General features: G+C 44.5%; 1 non-coding gene across 1 annotated transcript; it reads right to left on the bottom strand.

Moving 5' to 3' along the window:
• Positions 1 to 6,010: 6,010 nt before the first annotated feature.
• Positions 6,011 to 6,201, bottom strand: LOC143267108 (U2 spliceosomal RNA). The gene has a single exon (XR_013042033.1). It is a non-coding gene; the product is annotated as a U2 spliceosomal RNA (small nuclear RNA).
• Positions 6,202 to 6,587: the final 386 nt, after the last annotated feature.

Here is a 6,587-nt window from a genome sequence, read left to right as displayed (position 1 = left end):
ACGGTGGTGGCGGTTGGACTGGCGGCGGTTGGCAGGTCCCGAGGAGGAGGCAGCGCGTGGAATGGTTTGGCTCAGGCCGAACTCCAGGCTAAGAGAAGGCAGGGAGAGCACTCTTGGTGGGCGGGGTCTCTCTCTCCTCTCCCCCCTCTTCCCTCCCTCTCCCATCCGTTCCTTCCTCTCTCTCTTCCTACAAAGTCTCACTATGTAGCCCTGGCTGACTTGGAACTTACTATGTAGACCATGCTGGCTTCAAACTCGCAGAGTTCTGCCTGCCTCTGCAGAGGTGCACCATCACATCTGGCTCCTGGATGCCTCTCTTGATTTACTTTCCACAGTCTTTATTTATTTATTTATTTATTTATTTATTTATTTATTTATTTATTTATTTATTTATTTATTTATTTATATTTATTTTATTTTATTTTATTTTATTTTATTTTATTTTATTTTATTTTATTTTATTTTATTTTATTTTGAGAGGTGAGCAGGGTCTCATGTAACCCATGCTACACAACTCTCTGTGTAGCCAAGGATGATCTTAAACTCCCGATCTTCCTACCCACATACAAAACATGCTTGGACTACAAACCTGTGCATCCACACCCAATTTCATAGGGTGCTGGGGATCGAACCCAGCACTTTGTGTGCATGCTAGGCAAACACTCTCCCAACTGAGCTACATCCCAGCCCCTTTGAAATGTGCTTTTTTTATTTCACACCACAGAAAACACTGGAAATTATGGATTCTGCTATCCAAGCAACTGAGATGATTGGCAAACAATTGTTAATAATCAGATGCAATCACTCACTCTCACCAGTGATTAATAACTCACACGTCCTCCTCACAACCCAGTTCAGCCCTTCTTTCTAAAGACAAGGACTATAATGTATCCTGTGGTTATTCAACGAAAATCTGCTAGGTTTACTTCATTATCCCGTGTGACCATCTATGGAACCCAAAGTAATAATTGGTCTGTTCTTGGAATCGTGAGCTATTTAGGGCAGGGGCTGATGTCAAACTGCCATATGCCTATTGCCAAGATAAACCCAAAATAACAAAAGTAAGAACCCAAATATCAGAGATTTTAACTTGCATATGCTTGAGACCTATCAGCGCTGATTTTACAGTGTGGACACGGAGACTAAAGGCTACGGGGAGAATATTTAAGCACTGTACTCGGGATTAGCCCTACACAATGATACTCTGTTGAGCAGTAGTATGTGCCTGAATCAATTGATTAATTGCCTTCTGTGGTGAGCACTGATGAAGAACACACAGGGTGGTGAGCAGCAAAGAAAGGTCAGTCTTCCAATCTAGCAGCTCCTGCTCAAGATTATGACCTAAGGAGCATGTGAGATGAAGTCAATCCACCTCCAACTCATCAGCCCCAGCTAGAGGACATAATACACACATCTCCGTGAATTTTTACAAGCAACCAAAACTACTGGGCGCTCATCACCATTAACAAGCTTTTTTGACAATGTAAATTTCTCATACTTTATACATTCCTGTGCATTTACTTGTTCTTGTTTGTTTTTCAAGACAGGGTTTCTCTGTGTGGCCCTCGATGTCCTAGAACTTACTATGTAGTCCAGGCTAGTCTGTAGATTCACCTGCCTCTTCCTTCCAACTACTGGGATTAGAGGCGTGTACCACCACCGCCTGGCTTCTGTGGATTTCTTTTTTCTTTCTTTCTTTCTTTCTTTCTTTCTTTCTTTCTTTCTTTCTTTCTTTCTTTCTTTCTTTCTTTCTTTCTTTCTTTCTTTCTTTTTTTTTGTTGTTGTTTTTTCAAGACAAGGTTTCTCTGGGTAGTTTTTGGTGCCTGTTCTGGAACTCGCTCTGTAGACCAGGCTGGCCTTGAATTTACAGAGATCCCCCTGGTTCTATGTCTTGGGTGCTGGAATTAAAGGCGTGTGCCACTACTGCCAGGCTTCTGTGGATTTCTTTTTTCTTTCTTTCTTTCTTTTTTTTTTTTTTTTTTTTTTTGGTTTTTCGAGACAGGGTTTCTCTGTGTAGCTTTGTGCCTTTCCTGGAGCTCACTTGGTAGCCCAGGCTGGCCTCGAACTCACAGAGATACGCCTGGCTCTGCGTCTCGAGTGCTGGGATTAAAGGCGTGCGCCACCAACACCCGGCCTTCTGTGGATTTCTTATACCACTAATTCTTTCTTACTTGTCTCTTTCATTTTCAGATTGGATTGTATATTCATAAAATTTGAATAATACAAATCAAGTCAGTGCATTATAAATTTTTTAAAGGATTTATTTATTTTCAGCTGGTTGGTGGTGGTGCATGCCTTTAATCCCAGCACTCAGGGGGCAAAGGCACGAGGATCTTTGTAAGTTCGAGGCCAGGCTGGTCTACAGAGCAAGTTCCAGGATAGCCAAGGACAGACAGCCAAGGCTACTCAGAGAAACCCTGTCTCAAAAAAAGAAAAAAAAATTATTTATGTGCACTGGTGTTTTACCTTCATGAATGTCCATGTGAAGGTGCCAGATCCCCTGGAAGAGGAGTTAAAGAGAGTTGTGAGTTATTATGTAGGTACTGGTAATTGAACCCCGGGTCCTCTGTAAGGGTAGCCAGTGCTCATAACCACTGAGCCGTATCTCCGGCCTACATTACTAATGTTTTATGTGTCTGTTTAAGCATCTTTTCCCTCCACCACCTGATCCAGTATCTTTTCTTTTCTCATTCCCTTAACCCAGCACAGTTTTTATATCTGACTGGCTTAGAGAACAATGGGAGAAAGAATAATTAGGACGGAGAGATGGCCCAGTGCTTGCTGTGAAAGTATGAGTGCCTGAGTTCGGACCCCCAACACCCACAGAAGAGTTGGCCATGACGTCATGCATCTGCAGCATCACCACTCAGGTAGTGACAGTTGGGTCTGGTGGGCTCACTGGGTGATCATGCATCTGCAGCATCATCATTCAGGTGGTGACAGTTGGATCCCCTGGGCTCACCGGGCAGGCTGTTAAGCCAAAGCAGCAGGCTATGATTCCTCTGAGAGACCTTGTCTTAAACATAAGATGGAAGCTGCGCATGGCGGCCCACAACTTTAATCTCGGCACTGAGGAGGCAGAGGTAGGCGGATCTCTGAGAGTTCAAAGTCAGCCTGGTCTACATTGGGAAAGCAGCTGGGACTACACAGAGAGACCTTGTCTCAAACCATCCTACCTCCCAACCCCCCAAAGAAAGACAAACCACAAAGACCTAGAGCAAGCAGGAATGGCATAAATCTTAATTATCTCTTACCAGAAAGTTAACAAAGTGCTCAAGGTATGGACTGGGTCTGTCAAAGGGACAAGAGACAGCTCAAAGGGGACCCAAGGGCCAAATCTACAACAGCGTTTCTCATAATGGCTTTATTGAGATATGATGCACAGTATATAATTTATGTTCCACACAACTAATTCACTTAAAGATTAAAGTCCAGGCTGGGCACAATGACACATACCAGTAATCCCAGCACTTGAGAGACAGAGGCAGGAGTATCACCACAAGTTTGAGGATAGCCTGGACAACACAGTGAGACCCTGTCTCAATTACTGAAAATAAATTTGAAAGTAAAGTATAAAATCCAATAGTTTTTTTACGTGTGTGTGTGTGTGTGTGCGCGCGCGCGCGCGCGCGCGCGCGCGCGCGCGCGCGCGCGTGTGTGCATGTGAATGTATGCCGTGTGTGTGGTGCCTTTAGAGGCCAGGAGAGGGTGTTGTCACTCTAGTGTTACAAATAGAAGTAGACGAGGAAGCAGAACCCCAGAAGAGGAACGTTTGGGGCAGGGAGCCATTTTATGAAGCACCATTTGTCTCTAAAAGCAAAACTTACTTCTGTAAAAGGAAACAGGAGGCAGGAGGGGAAGCTTCCATGGCCTGGACCATGCATGCTGCAAACCCTGCCCCTTGTAAGTGTCCCGTAGCGTAAAATCCTTGCAGGGTTGATATTAACACTCAAAGGAGACCAGAAGGCCCTCACCCTAGACTTGCAGCTTTGACAAACACGAACCCTGGTTGGATTCCTTTCTATTCAAAGAACTAGATGATTCAACAGTAGGTAAATTGTGAATGTGGGCCGGGCAGTGGTGGCCCGAGCCTTTAATCCCAGCACTCGGGAGGCAGACCCAGGTGGATCTTTCTGAGATCACGGCCAGCCTGGTCTACAGAGTGAGGTCTGGCTGTCCAAGTATTTAAAGACTGTCAGACCAATAACCCGATATTGTTGTGTTGTTTTAGTTTTCAAGCCGTGATTTCACTCTGTAATCCAAACCGGCCTAGAATTCACTGAGCAGACTTGAACTTTGGGCAATAGTTCTGCCTCAGTCTCTCAAAATTCGAAGATTACAGTCCAAGCCACTATGACCAGCTGAATAAACTGTTAATAAGATATACTCTTTCCTCATAGCCTGGGGGGTGGGGGGAGGAATCCGTTTAACTGGATAACATTTAAATGTGTTTCCAGCTATTTTTGTATATGACAGAAAGTAAAATATCAAAGACAGCTGAATTTAATTCATTTAATTCTTCAGGATCAAGTGTCTGTTTACTAAGGGAGCTGGTGACCATATTGGTGACTTACAGAGACATATTCAATATAAAGTGATTAGCATTTTTGTTTCTGGAAAACTTGTATTTTATGCAGTGATCTGGTCCTGAGTGGCAGTTCCTAGGGACAGCAGCTGCCACTCAGGGGGAAGGGACAAGGTACTACTACCCTACTTCCCATTGAACCATTCTCTGTCACCGCATGTATTAATTGGCTTAGTTATTATGGTGGTGTTTTTGTTTTTGTTTTTTATTTTATTTTATTTTTTTGTCCTGTTCCAGAGGAGTAGATAATCTTCAGACCTCCACAGGCACCAGACATACACATGGCTCACAGCAACACACACACATAGATAAAATGAAATTTAAAATAATATATATATATATATATATATATATATATATATATATATATATATATATATTTTATTTTTCGAGACAGGGTTTCTCTGTGTAGCTTTGCGCCTTTCCTGGAACTCCCTTGATAGCCCAAGCTGGCCATGAACTCACAGAGATACGCCTGGCTCTGCCTTCCGAGCTGGGATTAGAGGCGTGCCCCACCACCGCCCAGCTATAAAATATATTTTTAGGGGTTAGGATGTAACTCACTGATTATACCTGTGTCTAGCATTCTTGAAAACCTAAGAGAGAACCTCAGCACAAAGGGGAAAATTATTATTTTTTTAAAATTTCACATGCATTGGTGTTCTTCCTGCATGTATGTCTGTGTGAGGGTGTCATATCCCCCCATGGGTGCTGGGAATTGAACCTAGGTCCTCTGAAAGAGCAGTGTGCCTAACTGCTCAGCCATCTCTAGCCCCTCCTTTGTTTTTCAAATGCAAGGTCGCCCTGGCTGTCCTTTAACTCAGACATCAACCTGCACCTGTGCCCAAACGCTGAGATTAAAGGTTGTAAACCACCGCCACCGGCTCAAAGTTGAACGTTTAAAATAATTTAAGCCGGGCAGTAGTGTCCAAACGGTTTTTGTCCCAACCCTCAGGAGGCAGAAGCAGGCAATTCTGGCCTACAAAGTGAGTTCCAGGAAAGTCAGGGATATACAGAGAAAGCCTAGCTCGAAAAACAAAATAATAATAAAATAAATATAATTATGTATATTTAATCCTACTGCTATATTTCCATGAAAAAATATGGTTCAGGAGACAAAGACAGGCAGACGACTGAGTTCCAGTACCAAGAGGAATAACACCAGGAAACCAAAAGAGGAGACAAAGCAGGGCATAGGTAACACATGCCTTATAATTCTAGCAGTTGGGAGGCACCTCTTTGAGTTCAAAGCCAGCCTAACCCACACAGTATCACGACAGCCAAAACGTCTGGAAACAACAGAGGTTCAAGGTTCTGAAAGCAACAAAAAAAAGCAGAGATACACAGGAAGTCTAAACAGAAGCTGATAGGTGAAGGCAGATTTCACAAGAACTTTCCTTTAAACCAGCATCAGAAATTCCCCCGAGGGGGTGCACCGTTCCTGGAGGTACTGCAATACCAGGTCGATGCGTGGAGTGGACGGAGCAAGCTCCTATTCCAACTCCTACTTCCAAAAATCCATTTAATATATTGTCCTCGGATAGAGGACGTATCAGATATTAAACTGATAAGAACAGATACTACACTTGATCTTAGCCAAAAGGCCGAGAAGCGATGCTCAGCACACCGCCCGGAACCATGCCTTACTCTCATACTCCCTCTTGAACTCGTGGTGAGCTTCCAGCGTGGCTCTGTCTCCCTTCTGTGCCCCCCTCCTCTCCCATCATCACCGATGGCCTCTGCCACAAATTTGTCATGCCCCGCAGGTTTCACAAGAAACTTCGCGTGCGTGAGAGACCCTCGCTTTTCTCCACAACGGGATCATGGTCTCCGAGAGATTTGCATGCCCCGCCCCGCCCCACCGCGGAGGGGCGTGGCCGCCGTGAGCCGACTCCACCCCGGAGCTGTCCAAGGACTGGTGGGAGAGGCTGGGGACTTCCTCTTACATTGCAAGTGAAGGACCGGAGGGAGCTCTTGGAGGCCGGCGGTCCGCTCTTTGTCC

Source organism: Peromyscus maniculatus, chromosome 8, assembly GCF_049852395.1.
Source record: "Peromyscus maniculatus bairdii isolate BWxNUB_F1_BW_parent chromosome 8, HU_Pman_BW_mat_3.1, whole genome shotgun sequence".
NCBI lineage: Eukaryota > Metazoa > Chordata > Mammalia > Rodentia > Cricetidae > Peromyscus > Peromyscus maniculatus.
The sequence above is the reverse complement of the archived record's forward strand: the minus strand, read 5'-3'. Positions and strand labels throughout refer to the sequence as shown.